This window comes from Falco punctatus, assembly GCF_963210335.1.
Source record: "Falco punctatus genome assembly, chromosome: 2".
Classification (NCBI taxonomy): Eukaryota; Metazoa; Chordata; class Aves; order Falconiformes; family Falconidae; genus Falco; species Falco punctatus.
In genome coordinates, this window is record NC_137581.1 from 24,284,770 (window position 1) to 24,302,347 (window position 17,578).

Sequence of the window (17,578 nt, forward strand, 5' to 3'; positions counted from 1 at the left end):
TGTAGCCTCTCATCAAACAGTCAATAAATTAATACACTGAAACTGTGCCACTTTATTAAAAAAAAATACTGAAAAATCACTGTTTCTCAGTTCCAGCTTACGCTCACAAGACAGGTGTAGCCTACCAACTCAGCAAATCAATGGTGTTAAAAAGAGCAACCAGACGTGGTAAAACACAGCTTTTTGAAAGCAAGTACATTAAGTAATTGATAGCACACATGTCCAATGTGCACAGAACTCAAGGATTCAAACGGGTATGAGCATCTTGCAGATTTATATAAATATATATACAGATGTAATGGCATCAGGTTTCACTGTGGGCTGCCATACTGAGGACATGCCTTTAGGCTGGCATGTTCATTTAACATGAGTCACTCTGTTTGGAAACAACATAACAGAAACAACCACAAACTAATGAATTGTGAAAGAACTATAATATTTTTCTCCTCAGGGAAAACTCAAGTGTCACAAATAAAGTTAATATCACAAAAATGATTCAACAAAAGAGGAATTAAACACTAAATGGCAGTCAAATCTTTTACAAGTCAATCCCTTGGTTTTACTTGTTTTATTTGAAACAATACCAGTCAGGACAGTCACCTTAGAAAAGATTAACAGAAAAAGACACTCCAGCTTTGATTTATATAACTACTACAGCTCCATATAAGATACTTCTACGGTGTGGAAACTGCAAAGTAGGTTTTTCTTGATTGAACTTGCCCTTCAGAATTTGAGGGGTTTCAAAACTAAGAGCTCACCTTCCCTTCCCCGCCCCCCCCCCAAAAAAAAAAAAAAAAAAAAAGTTGGTTTAAAATGTAAGCAGCTCAAATAAATAACCAAACGCTCGCCATGTAATGAACCAGAGTGAAAGATTAGCCTGGCAAAAAAAAAAAAAAAAAAAAAAAAAAAAGTTGTGAGCAGCCTAAATTCCTTGTCCCAAGTTACTACAATAGCCTACAGAATCACAGCAGCTTTAAAATCTACTTATAAATATATCTAAGCAGGTATCTAAGCTTATATTCCTGTATCTAGCATACATACTTGTCCAGTGCAACTAGAGGAACCTAGTCCTTACATTACAATTGCTGATTTGTGTTCAGTTTTTTGGCACTGAAATGAGTGCATAGCACTTTGAGGGCCAGATTTTATCTCCCACCCACCTAAAAAGTGAAAATGAAAAGCTGAGTGTTGCAGAAAGGACTATTAAATAGAAGTCACTGTTAGTCAATTCCATACCAATTAATTTCAAATTAGGAGACTGCTTACATGAACTCTTTCAAGTCTAACGTGCATTTATATCAAGCCTCTGGAGTCTGCCCACAGACCTCTCAGGAGTTCATCTACCATGCATTTTCTGTACTTCCAGTATCTTAGTGAGGATACTCTCTTTGAATTAATGCTGCCTTAGGTAGCTGTTAAGTTATGGTGCATGTCTATACTGTGCAACTGAGTACAGCGCAACTAGATTCTGTCAGCTAGGCTGGTCCTCCTCTCCCCCAGGATACACCACAGTTTTGCTGCTCTCATCAGGTGCCCACAGGAAGTATCTGTGTTAGCACAATGATCTGTCTGAGCTCCTTATCCTTGCCTCTCAGCAGGGCTAAGGCCTCCACAGGCACGCAGTGGACCAGACGCTGTTACCATGCTCAGACATTAACCACCACCCCTCTGACCAACATAGTCTATCCGATTAATGCCTAATCTGCTTGTGAATCAGCTCCTGAGCCACCACAGCTTTCAGCATAGTATGAGAAAATTAAGACTTCCTGAGGTCTGTCAAAACCCTAATTTCACTGGAAGTAGCATGCTGCTGGAAGAGCTACATCAACTGTGAAACTCATGCACCAGAAGAACACTCGGTCTCTGTGCTGCTCTTTACTACCATAGTGTAGGCATACCCAGGATCTCAAAATATCCTTAAGAAGAAGCTTTAAGAACTGCCAGCTGTTACCAGAACAGTTCCACTGCAATACCAACCACCAGTGGTGCCAGTTCTTTGTTAATTTCAAGAAGTCAGTACATGCAGAGATAAGAACAGAATTGGTTTTGGTGAAAACAAGAATTTTTGCTTAAGGAATTGTTGGCCTAAGATATTTCAAAGACTAAATTAGAAGGAACCACTCCTACTACACTGTAGTTATAGTAAAACTTCCACTGGTGTTTCTACTTGCATTTTCTAATTGGTAGATTATTTAAATAGTGTAAAACCTCCAACAAAGTTGTACCAGTATAGTAACTTGGCATGCTGCCGTGTTACTTTTTTTTTTTTTTTTAACCTATACAAGGATTAAAAGTTCCCAGCTACGGTTAATTGTCAATAATTACATGTGTTTCATATTTCCTGAAAAGTCGGATGCAATGCCCATTAGAACAGTTACATGTGTACTGGTGAAATATGCCTCCTGAGGTTAGTTATAACATACTCTGAGTGGAAAAAGAGCTGTTAAAAAATATTCACTTTAAGTATTCAGAGAAATAGATTCACAAACAGTGAAACATAAATGGCCACTAACTACTTCTCTAAAATAACACTTCTAAAAAGATGCTTTAACTGTTTTTATATGCAAGAAGTCACTGCTAAGTAAACTAAAGTTTTGTATAGTTTCAGAATTTAAAATACTGCATGGTACAGAGCAATCCTATTTTCAAATTTTAGAAGAAATTTTCATTAAACAATCAGACAAATCTTCGGAGACACATACAAACACGTTTTACTGTAAGCTATCATGTACTGTTTAATAAATCACATGCAGATTCTTACCAGAACACCATTGCTTTTGAAGATGCCATATCCATTGTTGTCCTTGAGATATCCATCCATATTCATCTTTAGTACCCTGCTTGCCTGCACTCAGGCTTCAGAACGGATTTCTGACAAGCAACCCACACCTACCAAAATGGTTTCTAGAAAGAAAATTTAAAAGCTGTAAAACAAGGAAAACAAACCAACAATTTGCAAACCACTGCAAGTGCAATGCGAGCATAGTCAATATAAAATTAATTCTGAAACATTCATCATATTATGCTGGACTGTAATATAGCCACAGTTATAACAATTACACTTTTAAATATCTAGTTCGCCTATAGAAAAACTGCAAGAGCACAGTCCTCTTACCCTGTTGAATCTCATATGCCTTATTTCATTAAGCATACTCATTTGCCTAGAAATAATTTCTTATAAAAAGACAGGATAAATGAATATTATTCTTAATCATATTTAAGGTCTTTTAAGGACTTATGAAAATGAAGTTCCATTATACTGGGCAGCGCATAAACACAGAACAGTAAAACGTGCCCAATCATATAAAAACCAACAGTCTAAACAGATAAAACAGCATGGGGGTAAGTTCACACAGAGCACAAACAGCACGACTGTAGTAAACGTAAGGGTAGTTCTGTCTTCGGGGTGGCTTCTGCTTACAAAGAAAATGGAAGGAGATACAGAGTAAGGAGGACAGATTGGGTGGGGGGAAACATATGAAGTAAGCAGGACTGAAGACAGGTAGAATGGACAGAAAGAGGGTGAAACAGTCAATGGGCATAGGACAGTGAACAGCTAATTAAAGCCAGTGAATGTTCTCTGAATGGTCAAAGGTCCCGGCCTTTTGGCTCTTTCTGTTCCTGCTAGTTAGTCTCTGACTAGGTCCTTTCTTTACTGCTGCCAGGCTAAGAACAGAAGGGCTATACTGATTTTCAGTCTTTTCCCCATCACAATCCCCTCACCACCATTTAATATGGGATCACAGTCTCTCCCTCACCGTAGCTTTAAAATGGGAATCATCTGAATCTGCTCAACAGTATCTTTTTATAAAACAAACACGTCCAGATCATCCTTATTTGCAAGGGATCCAAGTTCTGATGTTCTTACTTCAACTTTTTTAATTCTTTCTTAGGTAACGCACACTGGACAAGATTCATTTACACAGCAGAAAAGCAAGGCAAGACACTCATCTATAAAACAGCACTTGAAAGTTTGATCAGAGTACATAAAACATTGCATTCTATACTGAAAAACAGAGTTAAGTTAGGATTTGGGTTGGGGACAGCTGCTTTATAGGCTCTGGTGCATGCAGCCAGATGGAAATAACTGTAACCATTCACAGTAAACTGCACTTGTTCTAGTATCAACTGAATAGATTAGGCTTATATCAGAAAGGAAGATGCATTTTTATTGTCAAAACACTCACCATTTATGTCTTGTAGCACAGATGAACGTAAGTTTGTGTAAAGGGCAAGTTTGCCCACAAAGGCAAATCGAACTTACGAAACTGAAGTGGTGTAACTTCTTATGGGGCTCTATGGATAAGGGTAAATAACCTAGAACGAAGTCACTTTCTTCTGGTATAAAGTCTTCAATACAAATAGTTCATACAGGCATAGCAATGGCAATGTAATTTAAAACAATTTCTGAAACTAGGCCAGCTCTCCTAGGCTGTTTGCTTCTATGCAGAAATAAGCTGCCAATATATATACAGTTTTATACTGATACAGCTCTGTTCACACTGTGGGGAAAGATGGCTGATGCTTTAATTATGCCAGTACAGATAAAGTAGCAAAACATCTGATAGAGAGCTTAGTATCTCAGATATAGTCCATTTACCTATTGCAAGATAGCTGCAATATTCCCAGCACAGGCAAAGCTTTAGAGTACTACTTCTTACCTTAAAAAATAATCCCTCCTGTGTAATTCCCAGATCATCATCAACATTTGAAGTGATAATGGAATTACTAGAGACAAACCAGACTTTGAATTTCTGCCAGATTCTGTCAGGAGTTCAGCTGATGAGTTTTCTGCCTGCCACTCAGGTGTCTCTATTCTTTTCATAATACTTTTTCTTTTAAAAATAACTTCTTTTTTTCAGCAACAATGCTGTGATAATTTTGAATCTTAGTAAAAACACTGTAAAAACAAAGCGTGTGTTTGGGCTCGAAAAAATACACATAAAAGCAATTACTCCTCCTCAGCCAGACTACAGCTTTGGAAATTACCTCTGACTTGCCAATGACAATAACAGGCAAGCAGTTGTCCAGCAAAATCCCTTTAGTTTAGCTGCACAATAGTAATTCCACCACTGTCTGTACTTTATTTGGTTGTTTGAAACCACATCTGCAAATCCATGCTGCACTGTTAAAAAAACCCAACCTTTTTGCTTCTAAAAGAACAAAATTTAATTGCTTCCCCAAGTATTCCATAACATTTTAACCAGCATGTTCCCCTTAGGACACTATGAATGGTATCTCCCGGACAAGTGAGTTTATCAGAATCACCTGATAAAACAAGAATGCATTTTCCTCCTTACTTATGACTTGTTTTACAATAGCTTCCAAAACAAACTCAAGATAAACGTATATATGCATGGTTGTGTGTCCCTGTCTCCCTCTCCCCTACAAATAAGATCCCTGCTCCCAAAAATCTTTGGATGAAGTGAAATATCTACAATAGTAACTTACGTATCAAGAGGCAAACTGTATGTGCTTCAGTAAAAATAAGAATTGTGTTGATTATAACCTAGCTAGCACATAGAAAGTACTGATGGGTATGTTAGTTATTAAAAAAAAATAATAACAAAATATTTAATTTTTAGACCTTAAACTTGTTCTGATTTTAGGGATGGATCTGTATTGCAAACAGAGGTACTTAAAAGTTGAGGGTTTTGTTTGCTAGTTGGTCAGCCTCAGCAAGAGCAAAAAAATTGAAAATAAAAATAAACACAATCCTTGTAATAGTAGCATCCTGTCATAAATAAATGTAGAGGGCATACTTATACAGAAAATATTGTTAAACAAACATGACATCTCTGTATAGAAAGATTACCTCATTACAAATAGTTAACAGAGCACTTGAAGGACCTGCCAGTAAGTGTAGTCTATTACACATAGGAATTGAAATTTCTCAATGCTATGAAACTCAGTAACAATGTAACTTCATCTAAAATATTTGTTACTTACAGAAAGCATCTTGAAGGATGCAATACTGTAATTTTTTACTTTCAGTTCAACTTCACTACTGATTTTGAAACATGCAGAATTTTTTAGTGATGGGCCATTTTTACCAATAGACTGAGGGGGAAAACTGAGGAAAATGCTTCTTTTTCCTGAAAATTCCAAAGCTTTTTTTCTCCAAGTGCCTCAGCCACAATTCTTTTTCTAATCCTCAGAGATCCTCCTTTCTTTATTACTAAGGTGAGATCAATCTTGGATATAGATATCCTGCTAAATAAAACATGGCTAGGAAATTCATGCCACACAAAACTTGCCTCTGGCCCCATGTTGCCCCTAAAAGATATAAGATTCTATTCATTGCCCTTTGTTGTGTGAAGGATAGTCAGATAAACAAGGTTGGAGGGTGAGAACATACACAACTGGTGTCTCCAGGATTAAATGATCCAATAGGAAGTTAGTCCACAGCAAGTTGCAACGAAAGACACTGTCTCTAAAACTGGAGAAGAAAAAAAAGCAGTAGCATAAACAGGTCAGACTCTAAAGAAAACACCCTCACCTGGTGTTTAGAAGCAGAAGGCTGTGCCAAGACAGATCCTGCATAAAGAATCATGGTCACCGACAACTAGAGAGTAAATCAATTCTAGAAGCATCCCTGAAAACAACTGGTAGAACTTAGCAAAAAGATAAGTCTCCAACCACGGTCTTTACTAAACCAAAGCAGAGGGCACTTCATCCATCTACAAACTGAAATACTTTGCCCCTTAAATTAAGAGTGTCTGGAATCCCAAAGCCAGGTCTCTGAATGACAGCTATATTCACAGAGCAGCACAAAATGAAATTCAAGTCACTAACTATCCCCCTCTGATGTACTGATTGAAGCTCTCATTTGATACCAAGTACAGTATTTGTATCCTGTAACATGGTAGTCCATAACATACACAATTAGCCACTACACAGTAGGATAATGAAGTTAATCTTAGGCACTACATAAGTTTCATCTTCTCTTCTTGGTGAGGATGTCAGGAGTGAGATATCTTCTCTTGGAAAACCTTGAAACTCCCGTAGCCATATCGCAGATAAGGCGCAAGCAGCTCCTTCCTTCAAAAATGCAACTAACCAGCTCTAGATGACAACATTGAAATGGCAGGATCCAAGAGGACAGTATTTAAGCTGGGTGTTGATGATCAAGGCAACAAATTTCTGGGCCTGCTCTCAAAAAAATGTCATGATGCTGGGAACCAAAACCTCCATAGTGTGCTGTGGTGGTATGCAGTCCTGTTATGGTTGTTAAGTCATAAGGTAAGCTATACATCAGCTCTCAGCCAACGAGCCCTCTCTCAGACATTCCTGGATTACAAGCTCCAAGAACAAGGCAAGATATGTCTCTCAGACATGGGAGAGGAAGCTAATTGTGTTCTAAAGAGGAATGGAACAAAGGTATTCCATAACACTAATACATTAATGCATTAAGCACAAAAACTGGCAGGTGCACAGATTACATACTACTCGGGTACCATGCTTCTAATTTACAGTGCTAAGGGCACATACCTACCTACTGTGGTACAAACTGTCTCTTAAAATATGTCACTTCTCTAAGATTTAATGTGCTGTCTCCTGATTTAATTTTTTTTAATTATCAAGAACTCTTGTAACCGTTGCTTAGATTTTATGTAACTTTATAAATTCAAGAGGGGCAGAAATTTGCCCCCAGTTGTTTAGTATACCCATGACAAGAATTACAGGGATTACTGAATTGTTGAGATGGGGGGTGAAGGGAGAAAAAAAAAATTACTGTATTTTTCGTCACCCCCGAAGAAAAGTGCAACTTACTACAAGCATGTAATATTTCTTCCACTTACTTAAATTGAGAGCTACTATGAAAACACTTGCATTTTAATAGTTTAGTTTAACCAATTGCTTGGCAGGAATAGTTGCTTACTTTCTTAAACCAGATGATCCACTTCAGATGCACCTGATTCTCTCACAGTCTATATTGTTTATAGAACCAAACATAGAATACCTTAAATATCTCATCGATGTTAATGGTTCTTTGAAGTTAAATATTCTTAAAAGGTAATACATGTATTTCTTTGATTTGTTATTTCTCTTAAAATTTCTCTCTTTGATTTGTTATTTCTATTTGATTTGTTATTTAAATAAAATTTTAAATATTCTTAAAAGGTAATACATGTATTTCTTTGATTTGTTATTTCTCTTAAAATACTCTCCATTTTTATTCTTGATCTTGATCTCAAAATACTGATCTTTTACAGTATCTTTTCTGTTTTTGGAGAAGGCAAAGAAGTCAGTCTATAATTGAAGCTGGGTAAGTCTTAAAAAAATCTGCAAAGCTTTAATGTTTTCTCTTTGAAACCCTATCATGCAGAGGAAAAAGTTTTTGTTTTTTTTTTTAAACAGGAAAAATTCTTGCTCTTTTTCTACCAATTACAGAACTATTTTCCACCTTTTCCTCCCACCCCCCACCAAAACAGAGAACGAAAGAGGACCCTGAGTGATAAACTAGGACAGATTACTGGAGATGGCCATAGCAGTTCCTGTTCCTATTGCACACCTTATTCCTCTCCAAGTTCCCTGTCTCCACTACTGAGGCAGGAGTACCTGCTGCACCACTATACTTTCAAAGAGCAGCCGTAAAGTAGAATAGCACAAGTTCTGAGTGACTTTAAGGCTCAAGGTTACAAACTACATTGAACTGTCACAACACAAACAACTAAACTACCCTTTCCTTGGAGAAAGCGGGGATCAGCTGGAGCAGGAGACAAACCAAGTTAATCCTGTGATCTGAACAGAGCCCCCAACACTTACTCCAATATAGAAACTGTTAGTTCTAAATTATGCATGCATTACCAAAAGACATCTCTGTCTTTGCAAAATAGAAATTGCGGTAGCTGAACTAGCTACACACTCATAGCTACATGTTGGAAAACAAGATAAAAATGTGGCTGGGAATAGAACTAGACATTCATGTTTTGTGTTGGTAAAGAAGTCCTCTTCAGAAACAGTACTGCTGAAATGTTAGGTAACTATATAATGCTCAAATGGTAACTAACAAATCCTCTCACAAATCTATTTTAAATGTAAATGTTAAGTGGAAAATATTTATAGTTTAAGTTGCACCCTTTGCTACTTAATTATCATAATTTATAAAGAAGAAACCTTTAAGTTCCTCCTCCAAAGAAGTTACTCACCTGAACTGCAGCTTCTGAGTCCCCAGTAGTCAGCCTGTTCAGAGATTCTCATCCTACTGAATGTCAGAGACCTAGTATTTCAGGGATGGGATTTTAAAATCACTTGGTGATGACTTAACTTTGTCTCACTAAAGATACACCAACCTTTATTCCCACTCAGGTCACCTCACTGATTTCACAGAAAACACATTTAAAAAGCAGAGCTGAATATTTTCAGAAATTCCACCCGTGGGTTAAAATGGGAAAAAAACCCAGAAACTGATATAAACCATTTGAGACTTCTTGATGCATGACAAATCAAGTATTTTTGTATATTCGTGTGCATTAAAAGTAATTGAAATTACTTTCAACTGCTTGCTGAAATAATATAATCACAAGTACCTTACCTTCTTACTCTTCAGATATAGGACACTGAGGAAAATCCAGTTTTGTCTATGTACAGGAGGTTGTTCTAGGAACAGTAATACTTCTGCTGAAAGATTCAGAAAAAAATACACTCACTGTTCTCAATGTCCATATTATACACATCATAAGCACTATTATTGAATAATACTAAACTTGTTTTGTGTTTTACTCTTGTCCTACTTTGGCTTCTATGGAACTGTGTTCAATAAGGTTTGACTTCATGTACAGCCAGAATCCAACACCAACAGGAATAAGCTTAAAAAATATTATTTTTAATGTCCTTAAAGAACAAAGTTAGATGCATCAAAGCCCTCAGTTTTTATTATTCTGTAGCATTTATAAAAAAGCATTTTAAAATTGTTATCTGGTGGACACTATTTATAGTATTCATTTTGCAAATTAATACTAGAAAATTTACGAAGTGTCTCCAGAATGCATTATCTATTGTGATGATTTCATTGAAATGCATTTCAACTTTTAAAACTTCACTGAAGCAACAGCCTCCTTTTCACTAGTGCTTTCCCTGTTTGGAGTTCCCTAACAGTTCAAAAAGCTTTACTTGACTAGTTTCTGATTTTTAATTATCCATTACATTTATAAAGCATTTATTTAAAACAGTATCTTCATGTTTTGTCTGAGTGTAAGAGGACAAAATAAAGGCTTACAGTAAAAAAGTACTGTTCTTTCTATGTCACTGAAGTTCTTAGGCATCAGCACTGTACCAGGACGGCGTTGATAAGTAGCTAAGCATGTGCACAAAACCATGCAAAACAGAAGCCTCAGTTTCTGAGCCCAAAAGATATGACAGTATTCAATTTGAAAAATCTAGTACTTCTCATTCTGTAGGATTTTTAGCAAGACAAATGGTAATGTTAAGGCTCCTCAGATCATATGTGCATCTATAAAGATATATTTTATACAAGTGATCCAGTAATTTAGCAAAAAAGTAGATAGGTATCATAAAAAAAGTTCTAGATTTCTGTGCACCACTGAAAAGGCTGACAAACTGTACTCTGCCTTTCTGATAAGAAGCAGTTTGGTTGGAGTTGTGTTTTTTTTCAAATTAATCACTTGTTTGACCGCTGGTTAGAACACCAAGCTCATAGCCAGTGAGAGACACCACACACACACAGTTTGCAATAAGAACATGGGAAATGAAATTCAAGTACTATTTAAATATTCATAATTTTATTATTATTCTACTGCAAACACTTCTTATTGAATGTATACTGCATACAGTTCCCATGCAGAATATGACTATGAACCAACTTCTGCTGTGAAGTCATTATTATGTTATAAAAATAATTGAATGTCTAGAAAAAAATAAATACAACATACAGTAACCATTCACCTAAAATTAAATCCTGATCCAGTGTTACCATGGCAAGATTTAAGGATCCATTTTAGAAAAAAATTCTGACTGGCAGAAGATTCAAAAGCTGATTTTTTTAAAATAGAAAATTTGAAGGTATTCCAAGTTGTGAATACCTGACCGTTACTTTCTTGTTATTTCCCCTGAATGATTTGAGACTTAATAATGAACACTTGCATCCAAAACAACTCTGGCTTAGCAAAAGACTGAATTCAGAAAATAAATACATAAGAAACTCTGAGAAAGAACTCATAGCAAAAGAGAGTTGTGTCATTACGAACATCATAATCTCCATCCTCAACAAGTACTCCAGAGATAATAAATTGTGCTAAAATAATTTTCCAGACAACTTCCCTCCACACATCTCCTAAGCATGCGTGCTACTGCATGCGCCTTTTCATTTCAAGATACTTTCCATGTCAAATGACCAACACAAAGGCTGCCACGTTCTGACATAACGCTGCATGTCTGTTAATTTAAATGAAATGCCAGCCTACCAAAACCAAGTGTAATTTAAATAACAACAAAGAAAAAAGTACTTACCTGAACCTGACAAAGCACCTCTTAACTGCATCACTACTATTTCCCAAATGAAGACTTCCTTGCAAATAAGTGAGTTTTCTTCAGATCATTATTCTGTGGCACAGGCTCCTCCAAATGGCAGAATGAATGTATTGCCATTATTGAAAATTTACAGATCATCTGAATAAATTGAACTGAAAGCAAGAAATACAGCGGCTTTATTTTGTGTAAACTTACTGAAAATACTTAGCTTTCAATAACTTGTCATTTTTCAATAGCATTTAAAAACACACGGAGGATATGTACATGCACTGACTGATAAATTAAGTACAAATTACTTAATTTAACCAGATGGACAGTTCATTTGAGCAGAAATGCCCAGGTAAAGGACTTCCATTTAATGTTACCGTGAAGCAGCATTTCAATAAATTTTAGGGCTGTTTCTTTTACAGTGGGTACACTGCAAAGAAGTTTCCACCAGGACATGTAGTGTGACACATGCCTTTTTGCAGAGCATTTACTTGTAATTTAGAATTATCTTCAGGTAGTTCAAGGTATTAATTCCAGTGTAAATTATTTTGTAACTGCAAATACTGAATGACATCTACCATTTTATGCTAATATATCCAGCCTGAGAAGATTACCCTCAAGTTTCTCACAACTTTCTCTCATTTTAAGAATGTATACAGTATTTTAACTGTGAGTGCTTATTTCAGGACAAGACTGATCATTTCTAAGACAGATTCTAGAGGCATAATTTGATGAACATCTATTTTGGTAAAAATGCCTGTTCAAACAGATCTGACCCTCCTGCTGCTTGTTCTCATCCTTGTGCTACAACCTCATTTGTGCAGATGTATCTGCTGGTGGAACCACTCGCTATACCATATTGAAGAACTAACTTGGGTTAAAAATTGCTGCTTGCCATAGAATTGTCTTGAACTCAGGATTAATTTTCTGATCCAAGTCACTGCATAACGACACAAATGGCTGTGCTAATACAGCAGGAGGGAAAATGAGAAACGAGCACATAGCTAAGTGCAGCTACAAATGTCAGCACTTTAGAAACTACTGTTATTCACCTAAGTGTAAATTACAAGGTAGATTACAGCTTTGCCACTGACAGGGCAATACCACAGGGTATTCTTGGACTGCTTTAACTTTCTTTTCCATCTCTGCAGCAGAGTTCACCATCGCCACAATTGCACCAAAAATGAGTGCTTGTAGGGCCACACCAAAATTGTTTGGATTACAGAGACAGTTTCCTGCCAGAGACCATACATTGTAAATCTAAGAAGGTGGGAGGAACTACACACAGTACGCAAGTATATGAAGATATATGTGGTCATGTGTGTCTTTTCCCCTAACAACAGAAGAAACTTAGATCGTTGTTTAGACTGCTAAAGACAGAAAGATTAATTCTGTTTAATGTATCTGCCTAGGTCATGTCTGATCCTAACTTTTGAATCCACTACCTGATTTGAAACAGTTTTGTCAAAGAGGAAGATTCAAAATTCATTTACAGTTATAATAACTCAGAGATTTCAGAATTCCAGGTACTGGGCAGGCGGATAGAGACTGGCTCACAAACTGCCCAAAGTAAGTATAGGCTGCATCATATGCCCGTGTTATTAGAGAACACACACATATGTAAGAAACACACATAGTAAGTACCCCAGCTGCCGCTTGTACTAAGATACAACTATCTCGGTATTGTTAGATCTTATGTTCACAGAACTACTTGACTATCCATTTAGTATTCAAATCCACTTACATGGCATTAAAACATGCGTCTTTGGTCTGCAAATTCCAGATCTGCTCTTTGTGTTCAGTTTAAAAGTACAGTACATACAACACTTGATGAATTCAGGTCTTCTGGCACAGCATCTCATCCTAACAAGATGCATTCTTCTTAGCAGACCAGCCACTTCATCCTTTAGAACCAAATAACGAATGATTCTAATTAAGTCATCATGACTTTGGGGTCCCTAGCACTTTATTCTAGCATTCAATCTTTTGATTCTCTAATCCCATAATCAGATAATGTCCCATCAACATTATTTGAAAAGAATAAAATGTCCACAACATCTCTGCAGTGAAGATTAGCATGAAGAAATCACTCTGCTGCTTCCTAGGACCTCTTGTTAGTTGCTTTCTACACTCCCTAAAAGTCCAGGAGACCCATCAAGCTCTTAACACATTACTTAATAAGTTACCATCCTCCTTTTCTTTTAAATAAAAGCATACAAATGAAATATTTCTGTGAAAATTTTTCTGTGAAATACTATACAAAGTATTTCCGTGAAATCTGCTGCTACCAATAACACATGACAACAACTATACTTTGTTACTGTGGTTAATTCACATGTTTGGTAGGGTTAAAAGGTTACATAAAAACATTTCTGCTCACATGCATGTGAAAGTGAGTGGCCTTTTACAGCCAGTAATTTTGAGACTTCCTTCCTCATCACCACCTTTCTTGCTTAAAAGTAAATGATTAACAATAATAAATGAGAACAGTTAAAGGGGTGTCAATAGGTACAAATTTTTTCCAGACACAGGAAGGAAATCCATATGAATTCCCTGCACATCTTAATAAGAAGGATCATACTACTGTTAATCAAAATACAATTTCTTAAATAATGATAAAGACTGTTGTGTCTAGACATTACATATATGCAGAATCTACACAGTATATTCTAACGGGGGGGGGGTGGGGTGTTGGTTTTTTTGGGGGTCATGGTGGGTTAGGGATTTTTTTTTTTAAATATAAAAATGCCCTCCCACATTCAGTGAGAAAACTTTGGCAAGTTTTTAGGGCCTCAAGCCTTTCTTAGACTGCTAACCTGCTCCGATGCCTTTGTTCCTGTAATCTCAGTCCTAGCGGTACCTGAATCAGGCAGACTAAGCTGAAGTCCATTCGCATGTCTCAACTGCACCTAAAGCATCAAATATCTAGGCACTCTACTGTGGGCTAGTTCCAGAACTGGAACAGAGTCAACTGTATGCTAGGAAGGAATTCCTGTATTAGGATTTCAATCTGATATAAAACTGTTTACAAAGAATCCAATGCAACAGACAAAAAAGCATGGCTGTATTTCTCTTACTGGTTTAGATCTTAAACTTGGGTCAAATTTGCAACTCCATGCTACAACATGATGCAATAGGCAAAATAATTGCAATGATTTGCTAGAGCTTAGTTTATTCAATAAATACAGTTTTTATAACTGAAATATCTATTTCCACAATACAAGTTTGATAATCATAAAATCATTCTAGTTGGAACAGACCTCAGAGGTCATCTAGCTCAACCTTCTGCTCAAAGCAGCATTAATATGTGAATACTTACTAATGATACAGGTCATACTCTTAACCTTGCAGACCACTAATCGCATGTAATCCTTAATTAAATGCACTCAACTGCCTTTGATAGGATTACTCATTTGCAGAAGAGTCTGTGGGACCAGTTACCTGCCATACGTTATTCCTAAGTGTGGCACATTATAATACTTCCCAGCTATACCTGTAATCAGTACCATACATCCATTTCACTGTAAACATCTTTTAAGCAGATACCGTTTTGAGAGCAGTTTTCAAAGTGAGCCTGCTGTACATGAGTAGATTTTGATACATGAGAACAGGATGGAACGAAGTAGGGGATGATAAACCAGTAAGTGAGGCAGGAAGCACAGCTGGGTCCTGGTTTCATGGGTGTTTCACAAGTTGATTAATTCAGGATAGAGGTCCTGCTCTGAGATACACCTATAAAACCAGAGAAATTAACACCACTGGCACTAACAATCCCTTAATCATCAATGCCAGTGACTGAATATCAGCAGAGTAACTTTGGGAACCTCTGCTTTAGTACTGCAGTTTTATTTTGTTCTGATAAGGATCTCCATGTTTGATTTGTATTGAAGTTTACACCTTTCTCTCATGCACGAAGAAGTGATTTAATATGTTACAGCATTGCTAATTATTTAAAAAAAAAAAATCACTGAAACAATCCAAACGTAAAAAGAAAAAAGTTGAAATGCTTTATAAACCCACGATTACCCATCCACACAAGCTGAACTACAAAAGAAATTTGCCTTATACCCAGTAACATCCCTCTGTTCTGAAGCATGAAACACAGTAACAGTTTATCTATGTTATGTGGCAATACATAAACTCTGACGCACTGCCTAAATAGAGAAGAAAAACTCATCTTGCAAATAATAAGTTTAAGTAAACATTTATTACCTGCTATAGTAAATAAATTCAGATATTAATACATCACATTCTAATTAAAATTAAGGTTATTTAATAGAACTGAAAGAGAACATAATACTTTTATTCACTTTGTTCATTTGTTAGGATTTCATGGTCATTTTTGTTTACTGTGGACACTTTACTATAAACCATAAAAATGCTATTTAAGTGGTAACAACAGCAACAAGAAATAAACAGCAGCAGGATATATAGAAAGAAAGAAATTAACTTCAGCTGCTTTGATAACCTTGGTCTTAGGCCTATCTGAAAGACATCTTTAAACACCAGTATTTTAAAAAAATATGCTGAAAACCCTTTAAATTCTATAGTTGAAGACATTATTTACATGCCTTCCCCAAGCATTCATTAATAGCCATGCGGTATGCCTGGTTGCCTAGAGGGCTTGTCCCTGTTTGACCTGATATACTAGCTTTTGAAGTACAGGATACTCCCAGAATTCTACCCTTAATTATCCCCCCAAATAGTTAAATTTGGACCTCTCAGCAAACTTTCCCACCTCTGTATAAATGGCAGAAGTTAGGTCACATGATGGTGCACATGCATCAACCACAGATCACGAAAGTGACACGGTTGAACAATACAGGTAAGAGGCAACAAGAGACAAGAATCAAGCAAGCAATTCTAAAGCCAAAAATGAGATCAGACAGATCCCCAAACTGACATCACCAGCAAAATTTCCACCTTATACATCTTTATTTTTCAGTTTTGTCAAGACACTTTAATATTTTTCTGATTAATAAAGCTGAGTAATTGAGTCCACTGAATATTTAAGTTCCCTTTTAACACCAAACTATATTGCTTCTGTGTTTTAGAAAGTGAAATTTTACTAAAGAATACTTGCTTGAGACAAAATTAATTGTATTTCCATGTTTGTGGTAACCTTGTGTAGTAGTATAGTATTTGGCATTTCAGTTGAGACAGGAAGCTCAATACCTGACTATGAAGTAACAAGTCACTGTTCTGGCACCTTGCTTGAGGGAAGAGTGAACAAATTTCAAGATGCTCTCATGATGTCTTACAAGGACAGATATGCCCAAACCTTGCTAGGTGCTGCTGCCCTATAAAAAGCAGACAGTTGATTTTGAATTTTGGCCAAGGTGCAAAACTACTTTCCTGGTAACTCTGACTAGAAAACAAACAAACTCAACAACAAAAAGAGTTGTGAGTATCAATTATACTGTATTGTACGTAGAGAATGACATCAGTATACAGATGACATATCAGCACCTCAAAAACTTCTGCATTAACACACCAGAGGTTATATGAAAATTACCAGTGTGGCTATTTAATAACATTTCTGGTGTTTTCTGGAAAAAGCATTATTAGACTGAAAAGGACAATTATAGCCATTCCCTTCTCTTCTAAAGGCAAAGGTAAAAATTATGCTTTATGTAGAAGAATTACTGAACATTATCACAGCTTTGCAATATATTCTCTCTAATTTTAAAGAAAGGTTGAGAGACTGACAGGGAAAAGGACATACAATTAGATGCATTTAACACTCCAACACATGCAACACACGAGAATGAGAGGGAAAATACATTTATAGCAGCAAACAGAAAGGTAGTAATATTTGGTTTCAGCTAGAAGTTGAACTATTGATATTTTAAGCTCCAGGAAAAAACCAATGTAATAGTTTCTTTGTCCTCACCATCATCACCCTCATCCACTCCCCACATCCTCCACCAACACAAGACCTAAGAATTACGGAAAAATGCTCTACAAACAGTTTGGGGGATTTTTTTTTTAAACATTTATTTATTTATTTATTTGCAGAAGGATAATGGTCTTCAGGCCCAAAATGTTTGCTTTTTAAGAGTGAAGAACCACATGCATTTTTACAGTAACCAGCATA

The 17,578-nt window shown here is 36.3% G+C and overlaps 1 long non-coding RNA gene across 3 annotated transcripts in view; it reads right to left on the reverse strand.

Annotated features, from left to right (window-relative positions):
• The window catches only part of LOC308059318, a 36,724-nt gene that overhangs the window by 12,962 nt on the left and 6,184 nt on the right, over positions 1–17,578 (reverse strand). For 2 of the 3 annotated variants that reach the window (XR_013926194.1, XR_013926195.1), the window contains exons 2-5: positions 11,473–11,645; positions 9,539–9,624; positions 9,153–9,223; positions 2,762–2,904 (exon numbers count right to left, since the gene is read on the reverse strand). This is a non-coding gene — a long non-coding RNA (uncharacterized lncRNA). Of the gene's footprint in view, positions 1–552; positions 878–2,761; positions 2,905–9,152; positions 9,224–9,538; positions 9,625–11,472; positions 11,646–17,578 lie in introns of those variants that run through there. The other variant, XR_013926196.1, reaches the window with a different exon arrangement.